Source organism: Phacochoerus africanus, chromosome X (assembly GCF_016906955.1).
Source record: "Phacochoerus africanus isolate WHEZ1 chromosome X, ROS_Pafr_v1, whole genome shotgun sequence".
Taxonomy (NCBI): Eukaryota; Metazoa; Chordata; class Mammalia; order Artiodactyla; family Suidae; genus Phacochoerus; species Phacochoerus africanus.
Window position 1 is genome coordinate 43552021 of NC_062560.1, and position 22867 is coordinate 43574887.

Consider the following 22867-nt stretch of genomic DNA (forward strand, 5'->3'; position numbering starts at 1 on the left):
GCTGAAGATGCGGCTCAGATCCCGTGTGGCTGTGGCTGTGGTGTAGGCCGGCGGCTACAGCTCCGATGCGACCCCTAGCCTGGGAGCCTCCATATACAATGGGTGCGGCCCTAAAAAGCAAAAAATAAGTAAATAAATACAAAAGGGTAATTAAAAAAAAAAACACACACACACACACACAAAAACCCAAAACGGCAGCAACTAAGACACTCGGAAGTAATCGTACAGCCCGGGAATAGGCTGTGTATTTTAGCAACAATGACACAGTCCTTCAAAAGAGTGAGGCTTCCATCTCTTCTGGTTTGAGTCCCTCAGGCACCAGGAGGACAGGGGAGGAAGGTACCTTTCGTGGTTATCATGGTACTTTGAGTACGTTCAACCACCGATCGTGTCTCATGTCTAAAGCTTTCGGGGGAGGAAGGTGAGGTGTTAGAAGGCAATGTTTTTTTTTTTCTGCCCAGCACAGCTCAAAGCAAAACCACCGAGCTCTTTAATTTACACCATCAGCCTCCCTCAGGCCATTCGCTAGTGAGGACAAGGCCTGGGGAATTTCTAGTTGCTACAAATGCAACTTATTTGGCCACAAAACAGAGGAAAGGGAAAAGAGAGAGAGAGGAATGCTTTTGCTTAGTTCATTTTAAGTACTGGGTATCATGGAGAAAATAATGACATCCTTAGAGAGCTCAACACTACAGAGCAAATTTTCACAGGCATGACTCAGGGATTGCAGAGCCGGCTTCTTGGGGCTGTGGCATTGATACAGCTGGCATAATTAGCGGCCAGTCTGCATGTCTCATTCTGCTCCTAGGGTTTTCCCTTTTAGTGGAAACAAAACAAAACCAAACAAAACAGCAAAATTGGGTATAAGCACTCAATTCCATGAGTGAGGAAGAAATTGTCAGTCCCCTGGTCCTGGACGGGAGTCACACATGCCCACGTAAAAGGGAGTGAAATGTGAACAAAATATAAATGACCACCAGGCACTTTCTACAATTCTCTCTTAGGAGGAAAGTTCAGACTTCTCTCTATATTCAGTTCTTTGCTAGCAGTATTCTGAGAGCAACTGGTGAAATGCCTCCCCATCTCATTTTGCCATTAATGGAGAAAGTTATATGAGAAAAACAAAGAACAATGTTTACTGTATTCCATATAAAATGTTCTACAATGTCACCAAGACATGAGAACTCGCTAGACAGTAATGAAGAGCAAATACTATATACAATCTCGAAAGATATAGTTCTTTAAGCCAAATCTGTGTCTATGTTGAATTATTATTCTTATTATTATACACTTGTATTAACATGTCACGAGACATGTTTCTACAATATTTTCTTAGCCTCTTTGCTGAAAACTCCATCTTGTCCTGCTTTACTTTATCCCATCTTCCTGCTTGAAAAACAGTTGCACTGACGGTGAATGACTTAAGCTTAAGCACAAAGACCTAAAGGCATAAGTTATCCATGCGGTCAGCTGAATGAGGACATAATGCGCTGGTCTAGGCACGCCGGACCTGTGCAGATTGGCACGCCGTTTGCACAGCATGGTATGTCCTCTTCAGAATAAGAGGAAGATGAGCCTCATGGCCCCAAGGGGTTTATGAGGGGCCGTTAGCAGGATATGCATTAGCAAGGAGAACCGAGGTGCAAACCTAGGCATGCCATTTGCAGAAGCACAGTGAGGATTCTCTGGAACGCTATGCATAGATAGCTAACTCAAAAGCTAATGATTGCTATGTGCCTAAAGGTCAGAGTAAAAGCTTAATCAGAAACTGGCTCTGTGACTTTTAAAATAACTTAAAAAAACCTATATCCTGCACCTACAACCCCCTTCTCACTTGACGCCATTCTAAAAAACACAATAAAAGCAGTGTGGTTTCTTGAGGCAGCGCTCTTGGTCCCTGAGACCTTGAGTCCCCCGGTTCCCACCTTAAGATAAATGTCTCTGTGTCTTGTTTTATGTTACCTTTTCTCCTTAAGTTCCACAGCACCCGTTCTTCAGCCCCATCCTGCTGAGCTGGTCTGGGCATTAACATACTTGAACATTATTGACTTTTGTGAAAAACTAAAGTTTTAAAATTTGACTACAAAAATGAGGTTCCTGGAGTTCCCGTTGTGGCTTAGTGGTTAATGAATCTGACTAGGAACCATGAGGTTGCGGGTTCGGTCCCTGACCTTGCTCAGTGGGTGAAGGAGCCGGCGTTGCTGTGAGCTGTGGTGTAGGTTGCAGATGGGGCTCAAATTCCACATTGCTGTGGCTGTGGTGTAGACTGGTGGCTACAGCTCTGATTGGACCCCTAGCCTGGGAACCTCTATATGCCGCAGTAGCGGCCCTAGAAAATACAAAAAGACCCCCCCCCCAAAAAAAAAGAGGTTCTTAATAACCTCAACTTGAGAGCTTGGTCTCTGCCATTCAGAAGGTACACATACAGAGTACATTTGGCAGCCAGTCAGGTAGACGGGGGTCCTGAGCAGTCTTTCTGTCTGGCTGTGCCAACTCTCAGAAATTTGTCCTAAGAGGTGCCCATAAGGGGCCTTTGTCATCTTCACCTTTGTTGCGTCAACCTGTACAATGAAGGCCCTTTATTTTCTTAGCATATTTTGGGGGAGTAAACTTTCCGGATCTTGTGAAGGCTGCATCCTTTGCACTCTTTGTGGGGAAGCCTCTTGCATCTAAATGGTTTGAGTCACTGTTAAGGTATATCTCATCAAAGGCCAGATGACAGATCCTTTACATTCGAGAAATTTCTAAATTAGTAAAGTTTTGGAGAGCTCTCATTATATACAGCCATTTTATTGGTACCTATGGAAAAAAATTAGAAGGTAGATTTAATAAATATATACATATATGTCTGTGTATATATATATATGTATATAATATATATGCGTGTGTGTGTATATAGCTATAGAATAACTTTAGTCAAAGGACCCATTTCATCAGGGAAGTTAAAAAAAATACAGAGAAAAAAATAATAGTGATAATCACTCAGCCATTCAACAAAGTCAAGGCCCTTCAGTTCTTCTGCAAAGACTAGAGATCATATTCCCAGCCATGTCCTTGGAGCTGCTTTGCAGGAGCTGAAGCCCCCATTGCGGCGGGGGGAGGCGGGGTACAGAAGTCAACTGGATGCTGCCCACAAACACACGGCCCCCAGACTGGTTGGAACCAGAAGGTCGATGACGCTGACTCCCTGTGACCTCATCCCCCACCAATCAGGGTCACTGTCCATGAGCGGATCACACCCTGCTCCCCCAACACTGTAAGACTCCTCACTACCCCCTGGGGCGGGGGAGCACAGTCCTTGAGGAACTAGCCTGCTGTGTTCTCCTCTCTGCCTGCCAATTAAAGCTACTTTTTCTATTTCTTCCAACTCTGTCTCTGCATTTCTACTTAGCATCAGTGCACAGAGGCAGCCAATATTTCTGCAACAATTCCAGTAAACAAGGAACACTGCCAGCCATCAGCTGCCAGTGAAGACACCACGCCTCAAGGTGCACCCTGGGGACAATTCAGATGGAGAAAAACAGGGTATGCACCTAGAGAGTTAAGACGCTTATCAAAAGAATAATTTCAGTGAGCCCAGACTCTTATATCTTCCCATTTATAGAAAAAACACTGACTTCATTAACTTGAGATGTCTGATTTTTGCAATTGGCAGCTCTCTTTTGATGTTTAGGTTTTTTCCCCAGCAAAAACTCTGGTGTGTCCTGGCTCCTCCCTGACCTCTTTGGAACAGTTCTTCAGAGCTGAGAGGCTGCATCCTGAGCTATACAGTCCTTGGAAAGGTCCCCAAATAAAACATGTTTTTCTTTAGTCTTCATCAGGAAATCAAAGTAAGTCATCTACAAAAGGCTATCCTTCTCCCAAATCAATAGCTTCCTTGCCCTCTTCTGGGTTGGTGAACCCAGAAGCTCACCATTTCTTTACTAGCCTCAGTAATAGCAGAGCTAACTTAAAAACTCAACCATCATAACAGCACAGGGTCCTCACAGTGGCTAACAGAAGAGGAGATGTGATATTTGATTTTAATATTTCTAAGAAATATATATAGTTGGTCTTCCAGTTTCCTGGCACACAGCTCCTAAAACCTTTGGAGTCTCCCAAGTGATAAGTGTCTTTTTGTATGCTAATGAGATAACTGGTGGCTGGGGGCTCCCAAACTAGCCTCAGAATGGGGGGACTGGTTGCCAGGGGAACCAACCAGGTGATTAGAGAGTTGGGATTTTTTTTTTTGTCTTTTTGCCATTTATTGGGCCGAACCCGCAGCATATGGCAGTTCCCAGGCTAGGGGACCAATCAGAGCTGTAGCCACCAGCCTAAACCACAGCCGCAGCCAAGCCGCATCTGTGACCTACACTACAGCTCACGGCGATGCCAGATCCTTAACCCACTGAGTGAGGCCAGGGATCGAACCTGCAACCTCATGGTTCCTAGGCGGATTCGTTAACCACTGCGCCACAACGGGAACTCCGAGAGTTGGGATTTTTAATTCCATTCCACTCTCCAACCTTCAAGCAGGGAAGAGGGGACTAGAGGTTGAGTTAATCACTAATGGCCAATGATTTAATCAATTATACCTATGTAGTAAAGCCTCTATAAAAATCCCCAAAGTACACGGATTCAGAGAGCTTCTGGGTTGGTGAACACATGGAGGGCAGCTCCCCCGAAGAGGGCAAGGAAGCTTTGTGTCCTTTCCCACATCTTTTCCCTGATGCAGCTCTTCCATCTGGCTGTTCCTGAAGTTATATTCTTTTATACTAAACCAGTAATGGTCAAGGCCTCTTCAAGGAAATAGAACTCAAAGCCTCTGGCCAAGACAAGAATTACCACACCCTTATCACCACCCCACCCATCTCATTGTAATGTCCCTTTCCCCACCTTGAGCAACCTGGCCTACCCCTTCCGACCCCCTATGAGGAAACGTATGTGGCCCACTCCTCACCCCGCCCCTATAGGGGCAATACATACCCCAGTTAAACAGTAAGTGTATCCTAGGACCCCTCTTTTCCCAACCGATCAGCAGGTCAGCAGGTGTATCTTAAGACCACTGTTCTCCCTGGGCTATAAAAACAGACATGACCATGTGCCCAGGGTCAGCTCTTCCTAATCATCAAGAAGTTGCTGTGCCAGCAGCATCTCTCATCTCAATAAACTCTTCTTTCTCTTCACCTCGCCATGCAGGAAAATTCTTCTTTCAGACCCGCGTGCATAGACCATGAAAAGTAATACAGTAAGTAAACGGGCTTCCTGAGTTCTTTGAGCAAATGATCAAACCCAAGGAGAGAAAAGGGGAGCCTCTGATTTACAGCCAGTTGGTCAGAAGCCCTGGTGACACCTTGGACTTGTGACTGACCTCTAAAGTGGAGGAGCAGGGATCTTGTGAGGCCTGTAGATCTGATGCTATTTCCAGGTAGATAGTGTCAGAAGTGAGTGAAATTGTGGGAATTCTTGGTATCCACTAGAGAGTTGGAGAATTGCTTGGTGGGAGAAAACTCCCACACGTGGTCACAGAAGTTATCTAGTAAGAATATTGAGAGCAGAAGGGAAATACAGGAGATTCTTCCTTACAGAAGGTTTATTATTTGCAGACAAATTCCTCAACTGCTGGAAATGCCCTCGCAGCCTCAGTAAACATTACCATCATACCGAGAAGCGTTATTAGATGATGAATATTGTTTTTACCTACTTATAAAAATCTTTCCCTCCCTACCCAGGCCCAATGTGCCGGCATTAAAGACATAAAGGAGACAGCAAAGGTGAAGATACCGTCCCCTTGTGTTAGATGTAACAACAAACCCCACCACAGCAGACAAAGGTGAAAACTGTCCTGATACTTTGGACCAAAAATATACCAAGCCACAGGATATGCTGCTAATTCAAGGTAGAGTTTGAGCAATAACTCCTCAAACATTTAGATTCATGTTTATTACCATTGCAGTCCATGGCACAAAAGGACAGTCATTGCTATATTAAGTTCACGTGTGGCATCTTCCACTTCAAGAAAGAATAAGACAGGAGTTCCCTGGTGGCTTAGTAGGTTAAGGATCCAGGATCATCACTGCTGTGAAATGGGCTTGAGCCCTGGCCTGGGAAGTTCCGCATGCCATGGGCACAGCCACAGGAAAAAAAAAAAAAAAAAAAAAAAAAAAAAGAAGACGCTGAAGAAAGAATAAGATATCAGGATTGTAGAGGGGTATCTTAGAATTTTACGTATTTTTCAAAGCTCAGAAAGTTCAGTATCCACAAAAAACAATGGAGAGCAATAGAGGCATTAATGATTCTACTGGATCAACACCATAGTGTTCCAGATTACAAAGAGCAATAACCCACTATGCATGTGGGCTGGAAAAATAGTATATGTCAGCCGGATGAAAAGAGACTCACTGATTTCACAGGTACATGACTAATGTTAGGAAAGAATTTAGTTTTGAACTTTTACAGAAAGCAAATATAGATGAAATTCCTTTGACATCTGGTGTGGTTTAAAGCGACATGGTAAACTCCAAAGGTGCAAAAATTCAATACTCTTTCAGGACAAAAATGTTTAAGACTGTTTCAACTTTTGTTTATTTATTTTTAAAATTTTTTTATTTTGCCTTTTTTTTTTAAGCTATTTCTTGGGCTGCTCCCGCGGCATATGGAGGTTCCCAGGCTAGGGGTTGAATCGGAGCTGTAGCCACCGGCCTACGCCAGAGCCACAGCAACGCAGGATCTGAGCCACGTCTGCAACCTACACCACAGCTCACGGCAACGCCGGATCGTTAACCCACTGAGCAAGGGCAGGGACCGAACCCGCAACCTCATGGTTCCTAGTCGGATTTGTTAACCACTGCGCCACGACGGGAACTCCTGTTTCAACTTTTGAATATGAGGAAACTCCTATATTTGCATATTGTGCTGACAGTATACAACTGCCAACTTTTTAAAAACAGAAAGACATAACCAAAAAACCTCTATATATAGTTTCTATACTGTGCCCATCCAAAAATTGGTGGTATGAGGAAGAAACTTAATTATGGACAAAGCATGGTTCCAAAGTCCTATGGGGCCATTAAAGAAACTAGCCCCCATTAGTCTGGTGCCAGTTCCCACTTCTGAAACTGAGGCTGTTGGGAGAACAGTTGAACAAATCGCCACACGGTTAGCTGAAATTCTAGACAGCCATCCACCTGCTGCAATATTTAAATGTCTCTATTAATAAGTCTTTGTTAAGGGGTTGGGAACAGGTGCATGGATGCACTGTTCTCTAACGAGACTCCACCTTCCCTTATATGATAGCTACTGGGAGTAGAGGATCCCCAGTTTGGTTTCACCGCTGCTGTAGGGATATTTATAGCACTGCAGAAGTTGTTTTGAGTTCTAAAAGCTTCATCCAGAATTCTGAGAAAAGAAAGCATCTCATGCCACATCCAGTCACACAGTGTTTGAGGAGAGTGATAGCTATTTCTCACTGATTGAATAAAGAGAATGCAACGGATCCCAGTAGCGACAATGACGTTTTAGGTTTGGGGGTCACATTTAAGTGAATCTGGTTTTGAGAAGGTATCTAACAGCCTTTTCAATATCTTTTTCTACTGGTTCTACTACTTATTTATGCAGCTGTGCTATTCCTTGATATATTAGTTTCAAGGAAAATACATTTAAAATATTTTTGCTACCTGTTTTGAATATGTAGTGAAATCCCATTTTTTAAAAAAAAATTGAGGTACAATTTACAGAGAATTTTATGGTATGTATTAAGTATACAATTCAATGATTTTTATTTTTATTTTATTTTTTCTTTTTAGGGCCAAACCTGCAGCATGTAGAAGTTCCCAGGCTAGGGGTCCAATCAGAGCTGCAGCTGCAGGCCTATGCCACAGCAACACTAGATCTGAGCCACGTCTGTGACTTACGCTGCTATGATCTACACAGCAGCTTGCAGCAATGCCAGATCCTTAACCCACTGAGCAAGACCAGGGATCAAACCCGCATCCTCATGGATACTAATCAGGTTCAAGGCATAATGGTAACTCCCAGTTCAATGATTTTTAAATATATTCACAGAGTTGTGCACTTATCACAATCTAATTTGGAACATTTCCTTTTGTAATCACTGTTTCCCACCCCCAGCTCCAGGCAACTACTGATCTATTTTCTGTCTCTATAGATTTGCCTTTTCTGGACATTTCATTACAAACAGAACTATATAATACATAGTCTTTTGTGTCTGGCTTCTTTCACTCAGCATAATGTTTTCAGGGATTACCCATGTGGAAGAAAGGTCTTAGTACTTCATTACTTTTTACTGCTGAATAGTATTCCATAGTATGGACATACTATATTCTGTTTATCCATTCACCAGTCAATATGCATTTGTGTTGGTTCTGCTTTTCTGCTATTGTGAATAATGCTGCTATGAACACATGCATACAAGTCTGTATGGACATATGTTTTCATTTCTCTAGGGTAGAAAGCTAGGAGAAGAACTGCTGTGTCATACAGTAAATTTATGTTTACTATATTAAGAAACTGTCACAGAAAAACAGCTAAGTGATCAGGAGATTCTCAGCCTCCAGGAAAAAGACTTTAGACTGTTGATGCTAAAGATGATGCAAGACATTGGAAATAAACTGGAGGCAAAGATGGATAACTTACAGGAAACACTGAGCAAAGAGAAACAAGATATCAAGCTTAAACAAGAAGAGATGCAAAATGCAAAAACTGAAATAAAAAATTCACTAGAAGCAGCTAACAGCAGAATACAGGAGGCAGAAGAACGAATAAGCGAGGTGGAGGACAGATTAGTAGAAATTATAGGTGTGGAACAGAAAAGAGAAAAAAGACTGAAAACAAATGAAGAGAGTCTCAGAGAACTCTGGGACAACATTAAACGCACCAACATCCATATTATAGGGGTGCCAGAAGGAGAAGAGAGAGAGAAGGGGACAGAAAAAATATTCCAAGAGATAATAGCCGAAAAATTCCCTAACATGGAAAAGGAACCACTCACTCAAATCCAGGAAGCGCAATGAGTAGTACCATATAAAAAAGAAACTGCCAAACGTTTACTTGGGAAGCTGTATACCATTTTATACAGTTTATATCCCTACCAGCAAAATATGAGAGTTACAGTTTACGTGGGCTACAACACTTGTTATTGTCTTTTGGTTCTATCTATTTTAGAGTGTTAAGTGGTATTTCACTGTGATTTCCCTAATGCCTAATGATGTCAAGCATATTTTTATGTGCTTATGGGTCATGTGCATATCTTCTTTGGTGAAAAGCCCACTAATTCAAATCTTTTGTCATATTGAAATTGGACTGTCTCATTGAATTGTAAGAGATCTTGATGTATTCTGATACAAGTTCCTTACTGAATATGTGACTTGAAAATATTTTCTCCCAGTCTGTGGCCTGTTTTTTTCTTTCTTTCTTTTTTTTTTTTTTTTTTTTGTCTTTTCTAAGGCTGCACCTGCGGCATATGGAGAGTCCCAGGCTAGGGGTCTAATCAGAGCTGCAGCTGCTGGCCTAGGCCAGAGCCATAGCAACGCAGGATCTGAGCCGCGTCTGCGACCTATACCACAGGTCACAGCAATGCCAGATCCTTAACCCACTGAGCGAGGCCAGGGATTGAACCTGAAACCTCATGGTTCCTAGCTGGATTCGTTAACCACTGTGCCACGACAGGAACTCCTCTTTTTTTATTTCTTTTTTACGGCCTGTGGTATCTGTGGTCTATGGAAGTTCCCAGACTATGGGTTTAATCAGAGCTGCAGTGGCAGGCCTATACCACATCCAGAGCAACACAGGACCCAAGCCATATCTGTGGCCCATGCAGCAGCTTGCAGCAATGATGGCTCCTTAAGCCAATGATCAAGGCCAGGGATCGCACCTGCATCCTCATGAACACTTTGTTGGGTTTTTAACCTGCTGAGCCGCAACAGGAACTTCTCTTTCCTTTTTTAAACTTTCTTGATTCTGTCTTTAAAATTTTTTTTTTTTTACTTTTAAAATTGTCTTAACAACAAAATGGACTTTTTCCTTTGAAGGTACAGTTCTATGACTCTTTAATTTTTTTTTTTTCATTTTTGGCAACCCTGTGGCATATAGAGTTCCCAGGCTAGGGATTACATCTGAGCTGCAATTGCGACGCAGGCCAAAACTGTGGCAACACTGGATCATTAACCCACTGGGCTGGACCGGGGATCAAACCTGCACCCAGTGCTCCCAAAATACCGCCACATTGGTTTATAATATTATATAAGCTTCATTTGTACAACATTATATTTCTACTTCTGTATACACTACAGCATAGATTCATGTAAGCACCAGCATGATCAGGATACCAAATAGTTCTATCACTCCCAAGAAGACTTTCTTGTACTACATCCCTTGACAGTTATACCTCCACCCTATCTGTAACACCAGAAATCACTGATTTGTTTCCCATTACTAGAGTTTTGTATTTTCAAGGTTAAATAAACAGAACCATATAGTATGTGACCTTTTGGGACTGGCTTCTCTTACTCAGCCTAACACCTTTGAGATTCACCCAAGTATGAATTAACATTCCTTTTTACTGCTGAGTAGTATTCCACTGTGTGAACATACCATAGTGTGTTTATCCACTTACCTGTTGAGGGACATCTGGTTTGTTTTCAGCTCTTGGCTATCACAAATAAGGATGCTATGAACATTCATGAACAGGTTTTATATGAACATGTTTTCACTTTTCCAGGGCAAATGCCCAGAGTAGGACTGCTCAGTCACTGGGCAAATGTATGTTTAACTTCATAAGAATTGATCAAATCATTTCCCAGAGCTACTATACCATTTTTGCAACAATACCCCTGCCCCTAAGTAATGTAGAAGAGTTCTAGTTGCTCCCAATCTGATAACTCTTGACAGTACAACAGAAAATTTCTGAATCACCAATCAGCCAGCCTGGGAATACTACCGCTCCGATAAAAGTTGACTTGAATTAATAAACTGAGTCTGTAGCCCTTCAAGACAAAAGTTCTATCTTGCTGCCATCAGTGCCTGAGACACTAAAATAGTGAAAATCAGGCCCATCAGCCAAGAGTTCAACCTCTAATACAATGCCCCTCTTCTTCAACAGCTGAAACTCCAAAGATTTGATTAAAACCAACATGGAATAAGTTTATGTGATTCAAAAGCACTGTCAATTCTAAGTAGTATCCACAAATATGGAAAGCCATGGTTAAGAACATGAGGAAGAAAACGACTTTAGGTCTTAGATATCTACTTGGGAAAAAGAAGACATGGAAAAATCATTATACTGTCCCATGAAGTTCTTGGGTGAGACATCAGGAAAATCTTCCCATCACTGCTGTGCTGCAAAGCATTTCTCTATGGGTAACCGGATACCACATACTTTCTGACAGTCTTTACAGAATAGAGATGCCCATTTAGTATATAATGGAAGGGTAGGAGAGTCTTTCACTGAAAACCAAGAACCAAGGAGGCAGATGTGGACTTGATGACTGAACTTTTTAACTAGGAGTCCAATATGGTACCCAAATGTAAACGGATTACACTTGCCTCATTCTAGGTGAGGCCTCTGCTGGCTCGACATCTCTAGGGCCTATAGGGATTGTTTCTATCTAATCCAGGGCTACAGTCTCAGGAAGCCACTGTTGCCACACATCTAAACCACACTCTCCAAGCTCTATATGCCTGGCTCCTTTAATCTCCCAATTGGTTCCAAATTTTGATAGCAAAAAGAGTATCACCAACTCAACCCCTCAAATCTCACACAATATGGATGACCACTCGAATTCTTAAACATATTTTTTAAATGCTTTTAAAATAAAATTCACAGGAGTCCCCATCGTGGCACAGCAGAAACGAATCCAACTAAGAACCATGAGGTTTCAGATTTGATCCCTGGCCTTGCTCAGTGGGCTGAGGATCTGGCGTTGCTGTGGGCTGTGGTGTATGTAAGTCGCAGATGCAGCTCAGATCTGGCATTGCTGTGGCTGTGGCGTAGGCCGGCAGCAACAACTCTGATTAGACCCCTAGCCTGGGAACCTCCATATGCCACAGGTGCAGCCCTATAAAGACAAAAGACAAAAAATAATTAAAATGAAATAAAATAAAAATAAAAAAATATATAATAAAAATATAAAATACATTATAACATAATATAAAATAAAATAAAATAAAATTCACAGATATGTTTGAGAAAATAATGGGAGGCTAGCAGATTCCTGAGTTAGGTCTTAGGACCTTTCAAACGATAGCATCGGTTTGCTATTTCAGATCAGGTATATGAATATTTACTTGCTTCTGCCTCATACCCGACATTTTCCAAAATCAAGGACAGTGTACCTGGGGCTGAATCATCCATCACTTAACACGTTTTAATTGCTGTTTTGTATATCTCCCCTTTAATTAAAACACATTAATCAAATTCAAGTCAACTGCCAAAGGACCAGACTACAAATGTTACCACCACAGATTATCACACATTTTCCTGACCTGTTTGCCACTCTTTAAAGGTCCAGGACAAGACTTTCAGTTAAACATCAGCTACCCTTTGCAGTAAATTAATCCATCTTTCCTCTGAGCCTCAGCCTGGAACTTTCTTCCCACTCTTTGATCCCTAACCATCTTCACCAGGCTAATGCCTACTCATCCTTCAAGTCGCAAGGTAGATATTGCTTCTTCCCAGCAGGGAAGGCCTTCCTGATACCTTAGGACTGGGTTGGATTCTGCACAGTCAAGGCTGCTCTCACAGACTTCAACATGAAAGCGGCTCCCCTTGGAGTTCCCGTTGTGGTGCAGTGGTTGATGAACCTGACTAGTACCCATGAGGATGTGGGTTCGATCCCTGGCCTCGCTCAGTGGGTTAAGGATCCAGTGTTGCCGTGAGCTGTGGTGTAGATCGCAGACACGGCTCAGATCCCGCATTGCTGGGGCTCTGGTGTAGGCCGGCAGCTACAGCTCCAATTGGACCCCTAGCCTGGGAAACCTCCATATGCTGCAGGTGTGGCCCTAAAAAGGCAAAAAAAGGCAAAAAAAAAAAAAAAAGGAGGCTCCTCAGAATTGTTCAGGGCGAAAGGTACACAACCATATGTGGCAGGCCAGCTCATCAGGCATTTCCGGAACAGCCTCTGATGGTGACTATGTTATCAGAACAATGACTGTGCTGCATCACAACTGCCATTCAAGTGCCTGTCCCTCAACCCCAGGGCTACTTTTCCCGAAAGCAATGCTCAGTGAGTACTCGCCACTCATCCCTGCAACTGACCACCAGTGCCACTCAATAAATGACAGTAGACTCTAAGGACATTAGCCAGTAGTCATCTGTTAACAAGGAATTATCCCCATTGGAGTTACAGGGAAAGAGCCTGAGTTCTCACCCCTAAAGAAGCAATGACATATTTTCAACCTTACACCTGCCATTAAATCCAAGGATACTTGCCTATCTCAGCCTTTATAATCTGGCTCAAATTCATGAATAACATTCAAGGACTCTCATAGTCAAAAGACTTCCAATGGTTTTTATGAGGCATATTACAGAATCCGCTTCCTGGAAACCCTGAATTTAAGCAACACTGCAAATAAACAAATGTACTAATCACAGTTATCTTGGGGAGCCATGACTGGAACACACAACAGCAACTGCATTGGCTGCTCTAGTTACTCCAATTACTAAGGGATGGTTGAGTCTTAAACTGAAATAAATTCAAGTATATAGATACGAGTGAAAAGGGAGGGTCTTCAGAACACATGGTAAAATAAATGAACAAAACAGAGCTTGGTTATCATTTATGATAGGTATATTAAAAAAAAACTTTTTAAGAATTCACCTGAAATCAAAGACTATCAACCAAAATAAACTATGTGCAATGGACTGATGCTGTCCTCTCAAACTCCATGTTGAAGCCCTAACCCCCCCCCCTCCAAAGCGACTATATTTGGAGACCAGGCTTTTAGGAGATAATTAAGATTAGATGGGGTCATAAGGGTGGGGGTCTTAATCCAAGAGAATTAGTGGCCTTATAGGAAGAAGAAGAGACATCTCTCTCTGTGTGTGTGCACACACAGAGGAAAGGCCACATGAGCATACAGTGAAAAGGTGGCTTATCCACAAGCCAGGAAGAAATCTCACCAGAACTGTGAGAAAATAAATTTCTTCTGTGTAAGCCACCCGGTCTGGGGTTTTCTGTTCTGGCTGTCCTAGCAGATTAACACACTGTGGGTGGCTTCTCTGGACCATCAGGGATATCTCGATAGCCAACTCACATCCCACCTCCCAACTAAGAAACATTTCTTTACACATGAAAAGACCCCACTGCTATAACATACGGTCCCTAAACCCTACTCCAGAGATGTTTCTTGTTTGTTTTTGCTTTCCGTGTAAAACCATCACAAGAAGTTTTCTTTTTTTCTTTTTTCTTTCTTTCTTTTTTTTTTGTCTTTTTGCCTTTTTCTAGGGCCACACCCGTGGCATATGGAGGTTCCCAGGCCAGGGGTCTAATCGGAGCTGTTGCCGCCGCCCTACACCAGAGCCACAGCAACGCGGGATCCAAGCCATGTCTGCGACATACACCACACATCATGGCAACGCCGGATCCTTAACCCACTGAGCGAGGCCAGGGATCGAACCCCGCATCCTCATGGATACTAGTCAGGTTCGTTAACCACTGAGCCACAATGGGAAGCCCACAAGAAGTTTTCATAATCTTCCGAAGGAGATTCTCACCATACTGACCCCCAGCCATGAAGTCCCACTTTTTTTTTGGCTGCCCTGTGGCACAAGGAGTTCCCAGGCCAGGGATCAGATCCAAGCTGCAGTTGTGGCCTATGCTGCAACTGTGGCAATGCCGGATCCTTGACCCGCTGTGCCAGGCAGGGCATTAAACTTGTGTCCCGGCACTCCCAAGACCCCACCAATCCCGTTGTGCCACAGCAGAAACTCCAAAGTGCCACTTTTATAAAAAGTATTATCCTCTGTTCTCCTTGATCAAACCTTATAGGACCAGACTCGAGTTTCATTTTCATTAATGCTTTTAAAACATCACATATTTGGGAGATGTTGAAAATGTATTTAGAAATTTAGTTATAGGCACATAATACATAATTGTGAGCTTGGATGACCAATAAATACAACAATTCAAAAAAAGGAGAGAAAGATTTAAGTTCAAACTGATAATTATATATACTAGTAAGATAACAATAAGAAGACTATAGGGCATCCTTTTTAAAATTATTATGAATTATATCAAGATACCTACAAGTATAGCTTTAGTTATATATAAGGGATAAAGAATAATATAGTAATATAATTGGGAAGGAATATACAGGGGGGTTCAAAGGTACTAGTAATTTTCTGCTTCTTAAGCTAGACAGCAGAGGTGTTCATTCCATTTCTTTATATGTACATAAATATATTTCACATATTTAATATATATTTCACAAGAATGGTCTGCTAGTCATCTACATGGCTATCACTCATCTTTGCTTTTTTTTTTTTTTTTTTTTTTTGGTCTTTTTAGGGCCACACCTGCGGCATAGGGAGGTTCCCAGGCTAGGGGTCGAATTGAAGCTACAGCTGCTGGCCTACACCACAGGCCCAGCAATGCCAGATCCGAGCCACATCTGTGACCTACACCACAGCTCACCACAATGCCGGATCCTTAACCCACTGAGCGAGGCCAGGGATTGAACCTGCCACCTCACCGTTGCTAATCGGGTTCGTTAACTGTTGAGCCACGACAGGAACTCCGCTATTACTCATCTTAATCAACGGTACATCACCAAGAAAGCTAAGAACCCTTTGAATCTTACCCCCCTAATTCCTCCCACCCCATTGCCTGAGAACCACTAGCCTCGATTTGGTGTTTCGTGTGCCTGGAGAATTTCAACTGCAGATATTCATTTTGTATGTCTTTCAATTATGTATTGTATGAATTATTCTGTAACTTGCTTTTTTCACCCCACAATATACTTGCAAGTGTCATCCACACTGACACGTGGCTCCGGTTCACGTGGTCTCGCCGCTGTGTAGTATTTCAGCACATGGATACATTTCCCTTCTGCCTCTGGGCCCCTTCATGGATCGTGTTTCAGATACAGCATCTGGCTCCCCAGATCCCTCTTCAGTTCTTTGCCCCATCCATGGGGTTTGTAGTTTTGACGATTATTTTTAATTTCTTGAAATTCCATTTGGTTCTTTACCAAATACACTTGACTTTTTGCTTGTTAACAGAATGTGGACCCGGAGTTGAAAGTAGGGTTTACGACCCTCAGCCCTGCACCCTGTGGCTGCTGCTCCCTTATCCCAATTGACTTTATGGAACAGCTAACACCACGTTATCATACAAGGTCTAAATGTCTCCCCCAAAGGGCTAAATAAATTGTGGTGCCCTCACAAAGTCTGGAATACCGTCACCGCTCAGTAAATGTTGCCAGAGAGAATTAATAAAAATCAAAAACTATAATTTGACTACAAATAATATAACAGATTATATACATAGGGAAGCATCAGGTCCCTAAATTATGAAGATAATGCCTTTCCTGCCCATAATTTATGTCTGGATTTTGGCAGGCACAGAAACAGTGCCTGGAAAGATTAGCGTTTTGGATTTTTGTTGTAATTTCTTGAGCCATGAAAATGGTGTCTGGGAAGCATTCAAAGACAACAACCAGAGTCAACATGAATGACACAACAAGAAACACTTTATACCGTATACCCAGCAAAATCCTTCATGTGTTTACAAGGGCAAAATAAAACGTAATTACTCACTGGTTTTATTTCAGTCCAGGTTATAACTATATCATATTTAATGGCCTACTTTTTTTTTTTCTTTTTAGAGCCATGCCTATGGCCTATGGAAGTTCCCAGGCTAGGGGTCAAACTGGAGCTACAGCCACCGGCCTACACCACAGACACAGCAATGCAGGATCCAAGCTGCATCTGTGACCTACACCACAACTCACGGCAACACCAGATCCTTAACCCACGGAGCGAGGCCAGGGATGGATCCCACATCCTCATGGGTACCAGCTGGGTTCGCAACCCACTGAGCCGCAACGGGAACTCCCTGAGTGGCCTATTTGATACAACTATTTCCAAACCAAACACAGAGTGAAGAAGTTTTAATAGAAAATCTGTGGTCCACCCTTCGGAGAGTTGGTACCAAATGGATATACTCTGCACTCCGAGAGAGGAGGGCTCTGGGCTGGATGCCGAGGAGACCTTGAGCTGGCAAGTCCAGGGCACCTCCCCCCTTCGCCCCGCCACTAGCACCCACACCCACACCCAAACCCACACCCACTGGCCCACCGCGGGGAACACAGAATGAACAACAGAGTCAGTCAGGCTGTGACAAGCACCACAAACCAGAGGCACAGGATGGTGGCAGCGGAAGCAACAGGAGGAGTAATTCTTGCAGGTGAAAAAATTCTTGAGGAAACCTTCCCAGGAAAGGGGACCTCTCAGTGGGGCCTTTCAAGAGGAGTCAGGCTTCTATTGATGAAAGAAGGGAGAGGGTGTGAGCTGTGTTTCAGAGCAAAGCCCTCAGCGCGCGGTGGGCAAGTGACCCCCGACTAGAGCGCGGCAAGCTTGAGGGAGAAGGGAAGGCGGAGATGGCGTGTCGAGGAGCCAGGACGGTGGCGAGCCATCTCCTCCAGCCCAGATCGCAAGAGCAGACGTCAGCCCACAGCCAACAAGAGCCGCAGAGACTTCTGGGCTGAGAAGGGGCATGGCCAGGTCTGACTTTTGGAAGCGACCATAGCAGCAGTTCAGAGAATGAACTGCTGGAGAGAGGCTATGAAGACAAGAACGTCATCGAGCTTCCCTAAAAACATCACGCCTCTCGGGGGGGGGGGGGGGGATCAAAATCACCTAATTAAGAAGATTCCCGGAGTTCCCATCATGGTGCAGCAGAAACGAATCCGACTGGGAACCATGAAGGTGTGGGTTCGATCCCTGGCCTCGCTCAGTGCATGAAGGATCCGGCATTGCCGTGAGCTGTGGTGTAGGTCACAGATGTGGCTCGGATCCCGCGTTGCTGGGGCTGTGGTGCAGGCCGGCAGCAACAGCTCCGATTGGACCCCTAGCCTGGGAACCTCCATGTGCTGTGGATGTGGCCCTAAAAAAGACAAAAAAAAGGAAGATTCCCTACATTATCCTATATGCCTCCACCTCTTTCTTTTGTTCAAGTGCTGGTTAACATTCGCATTCACACAAATAGGCCCCAGATGGCTTTGAAAAAGTTACCCACCCAAACCTACACATTAAGACAGATTTATGAGTTTTAAAGACATATCAACCAAATGCAGTTGTAGGGACCTTATTTACATCTTAAACTGAAGAAAAAAAAAAAGGGTCAACTGGGGGAAATGTGAACTTACTGGGTATCAGGCAAATATTATAAAATTACTCTTATTTATCAGGGGTCATAATGTGTTATGGCTCTCTTTTTTAAAGATTCCTTATCTTTGGGAGACGATAATGAAATATTTACAAATAGCAAGTTTCCATAGTGGCTCAGCAGAAAAGAATCTGACTAGTATCCACGAGGATGCAGGTTCGATCCCTGACCTCGCTCAGTGGGTAAAGGATCTGGCGTTGCCGTGAGGTGTGGTGTAGGTCACAGATGTGGCTTGGATCTGACATTGCTGTGGCTGTGGTGTAGGCTGGTGGCTACAGTTCTGATTTGACCCCTAGCCTGGGAACCTCCATATGCCAAGGGTTAGGCCCTAAAAAGCAAAAAGAAAAAGAAAAAGAAAAAAAGAAATATGCACATATAAAATTTGGCATTTTCTGTCAATGACGTGGGGAGGGGTAGCTGTGGGCGGTATGGATGAAACAACGCTGGATAATGGGTACATGGGGTTTGGTTTATTCTACTTCTGTGCATGTGTGTGTTTTACATACCACCAAGCAAGTCAGCGTCAGCTGGGTGTCCTACAATTCAACTCAATTCTGACACTCGGTCCCACGAGTTAAAGGCTTCAGTCCCACAGGCCTACCGATCACAAGTCCAGGGTGTCACCTGTGCTTCCAACTGGCTATAGATCAGTGGTCCCCACGGCACCCTCTTTGGGTTTGGTTAATTCGCTAGAGAGACTCACAGAACTCAGAGAAATATTTTACTTACTAAATCACTGGTTTATCATAAAAGGACTCAACTCAGAAACAGTCACATGGGAGGGATGCTTCGGGGCTAGGGATGTGTTAAGGGGTGCAGAGCTTCCATGCCTTCTCTGAACATGACATCCTTCCAGCACGTCCCCCAACATGGAAGCGCTACAATCTTGTTCTTTTGGGCTTTTATGGAGGTGTCACTACATAGGCAGGATTGACTAAATCACTGGTCATTAGTGACTGTACTCAGTCAGTCTCCAGCCTCCCCTTCCCCAGAGGTAGGAGGCGGTGGATGGGACTAAGAGTCCCAACCTTCAATCAGGTCTCCTTGGCAACCAACCCCCATCCTAAAGTGCTTTCCCAAAGTCACCTCCCTCAAGTCAGGTGTGGTAGAAAGGGGGTTGTTACGATTATCAAGACGTAATTCTAGGGCTTATCAGGAAATCCCAAAGCTTTGCGAAGCTCAGTGCCAGAAACAGTGAGACGAAATATATATTTTTTATTACAGATCACAATGTCATAATTTTTTTTGATGTTGGGATTGTCTCAACATTTATACATTTGAAATTTCCCATAATGAAAAAATGAAAAAGTCATCCACCTAACATGAAACTTTTTGTCTTTTTTGGGCCGCACCCGTGGCACACGGAAGGTCCTGGGCCAGGGGTTGAATCAGAGCTGCAGCTGCTGACCTACACCACAGCCACACTGGATCCGAGCTGCATCTGCAATCTACACCGCAGCTTGTGGCAACACCAGATCCTTAACCCACTGAGTGAGGCCAGGGATAGAACCCACATCCTCACAGAGACTATGTCAGGCCCTTAACCTGCTGAACCACACCTCCCCAACATGAAGCTCGAAAACAATGATTCTAGCAACTCTAGTTCTAGGACATTCTTCTCCTCCGTGCTCCAGAATCTTACATGCAAACTTCTGCTTGATATCTCCCTTATCACCTCTAACACAAGAGGTCCGAGAGGTCACTCTCATTCCTCCATGTAAACACTGCTTCCCGCCTTCATTCGCTGTCCCTGGGAGACCAGAGACCTTCGAGTCACCCTCGTCTTGTTCACTCGCACGGCAGACATCTGGTTCTGCACAAGTAACAACAGTTCTTCTCACATCAACTGGTTTTTCTAACTACCTCCTAGCCGCCCTGCACCAATTTCATGCTCCTCAGCTGTCTGCCTCTAAAGCGCGCTGCCAGGAGGAGTTCCCGTTGCAGCTCAGCAGTAATGAACCCAACTACTATTCATGAGGATGTGGGTTCCATCCCTGGCCTCGCTCTGGGGGTTAAGGACCCGGCGTTGCCGTGAGCTGTGGTGTAGGTCGCAGATGTGGCTCGGATCTGGCGTGGCTGGGGCTGGGGCTGGGGAATAGGCCCCTAGTCTGGGAACTTTCCTATGCCATGGGTGCAGCCCTAAAAAGACAAAAACAAACAAACAGAAAACAAGCAAAAAAAAAAAAAAGTGCCACAAGGAGAGCAATTTTTTTTTTTTTGGTCTTTTCTAGGACCACACCAGTGGCATATGGAGGTTCCCAGGCTAGGGGTCTAATTGGAGTTGTACCCCAATTAGACCCCTACCCCAGCCTACCCCAGAGCTACAGCAACACCAGATCCAAGCCACATCTGCGACCTACACCACAGCTCACGGCAACACCAGATCCTTAACCCACTGAGCAAGGGCAGGGATCGAACCCGCAACCTCATGGTTCCTAGTCGGATTCGTTAACCACTGCGCCATGACGGAACTCCAAGGAGAGCAATTCTTAAGTAAACGTCTTTGCCTGGCTGCACGTCTTCCCCATGGCTCCTCACTGTCTCTAGGACAAAAATCTGCCCTCCTGAGCAAAGCACAGTCTGTTGATGTCTTTGTGTTTATAAGATCCTGAGGTTTTCCTGATAACATCTTAGTGAATCTGCTTCTTGCCAAGAGCATGAAATCCATTTTAGAGCTAATGATCTGACCAGTGCGTGGCACAGCCAGTTCACCCCTGACAGCCACAGTCACAGTGGCGGGGGGACAGGGTGGGGTGGGGGTAGGGTCTCAGGTGGGGTAACCAGGCAGCCCTTGCCAGAAAGCTAGTGTTACCAGGCAGCCAGCATCCCCCCAGTTCTGTATTCATGGCCTGGCCCCTGACTGTCCCCCACCAGGACATGGGACCCCGGGCTCATATAGCCACAGTGGCTGGCTGACTGGAGAGGCACAGGGTGGCCACAAAACAGAACTTTCCTCCATGTGACTAAATGATCTATTTAAGGCTCCCTCTCAAACCCCATCAACTGTCCTCCTCCTCATATCAGAGTGACAGCCCCTAAGCAAAGGAATCCAGATATTAACCATAAAAGGAGGGGAAATGAAGCCAGGAAAAAGGACATACTCTGTGGGAAGAGTAACAAACAGGCACATGAATCACCTTTTTAATACAGGTACTCAACATAGGTTAGGAAAACGCAAGTGGGGAGGGTTTGGAGACGCTCCAGCCCCTGGAGAGCAGAGCCACAGAAGTCTTTTTTCCAATACCATCAACTATGCTGTCGATTTCCTCCTTCCCTTTGCCTCCCAGTCGCTCAGCCCCTATTTGCAGAGCGGTGAAGCCTCAGAGCACTGATGGTAAGTAACACTGAACAGGACAAAGCCAAGATCTAGGGTGACAACACGCACCATTGGTCCCTCTCCAGGTGATACATTCAACAAAGACTTACGGAGCAGCTTACCACACGCAGGCACTGGGAGGACGGCAGTCGACAAGAGTGACCAAAATCCTGCCCTTGCGGGGCTTACATTCAACAAGGGGAAAGAATGTTTGAAAAACGAGATCAGGGAGTTCCCGTCGTGGCGCAGTGGTTAACGAATCCGACTAGGAGCCATGAGGTTGCGGGTTCGATCCCTGCCCTTGCTCAGTGGGTTAAGGATCTGGCGTTGCCCTGAGCTATGGTGTAGGTTGCAGACGCGGCTCGGATCCTGCGTTGCTGTGGCTCTGGCGTAGGCCGGTGGCTACAGCTCCGATTTGACCCCCAGCCTGGGAACCTCCATATGCTGCGGGAGCGGCTCAAGAAATGGCAAAAAGACAAAAAAAAAAAAAAAAAGAAAAAAAAAGAAAGAAAAAAGAGATCAGTTAGAGAGTACATTTTAAGTACTACGGAGGGAAGGAGCACAGGCAGTGCTGTGGGAGGCCCTGGGGTAAGACAGTGTTGCAACATTACAGAGCAAGGAAGGAGAAGGTTTCGATGCAAAGAAGGGATGATAAATCAGCACGAACACAGCAGGTTATCTGCTCATCTTCCTGCCACCATAGTCTCCACCAGTTCTGTTCTTCCATGTTGTGAAAAACAAAATGCCCACATCTTAATTAAACTAACAACAACAACAACAAAACGGTGTTCATCTCAACCACACACAAAAAAACAGTGCTCCTGCTGCAGAGCACAGGGAACACTATCTAATCACTTGTGATGCAACAAGATGGAGAATAATGTGAGAAAAAGAATTTATATATATGTATATGTGTATATGTGTGTGTGTGTGTGTGTATGAGACTGGGTCACTTTGCTGTAGAAAGTTCTTTCTTTGGTCTTTTGTCTTTTTAGGGCCGCACCCATGGCATATGAAGGTTCCCAGGCTAGGGGTCCAATCAGAGCGACAGCTGCCGGCCTACACCACAGCCACAGCCATGCAGGATCTGAGCCGTGTCTGCGACCTACACCACAGCTCACAGCAATACCGGATCCTTAACTCACTGAGCGAGGCCAGAGATTGAACC

The 22867-nt window shown here is 44.3% G+C and overlaps 1 protein-coding gene across 3 annotated transcripts in view; it reads right to left on the reverse strand.

Moving 5' to 3' along the window:
• Positions 1–22867, reverse strand: part of SLC9A7 (solute carrier family 9 member A7) — a 164462-nt gene that overhangs the window by 76531 nt on the left and 65064 nt on the right. The window lies entirely within an intron of this gene.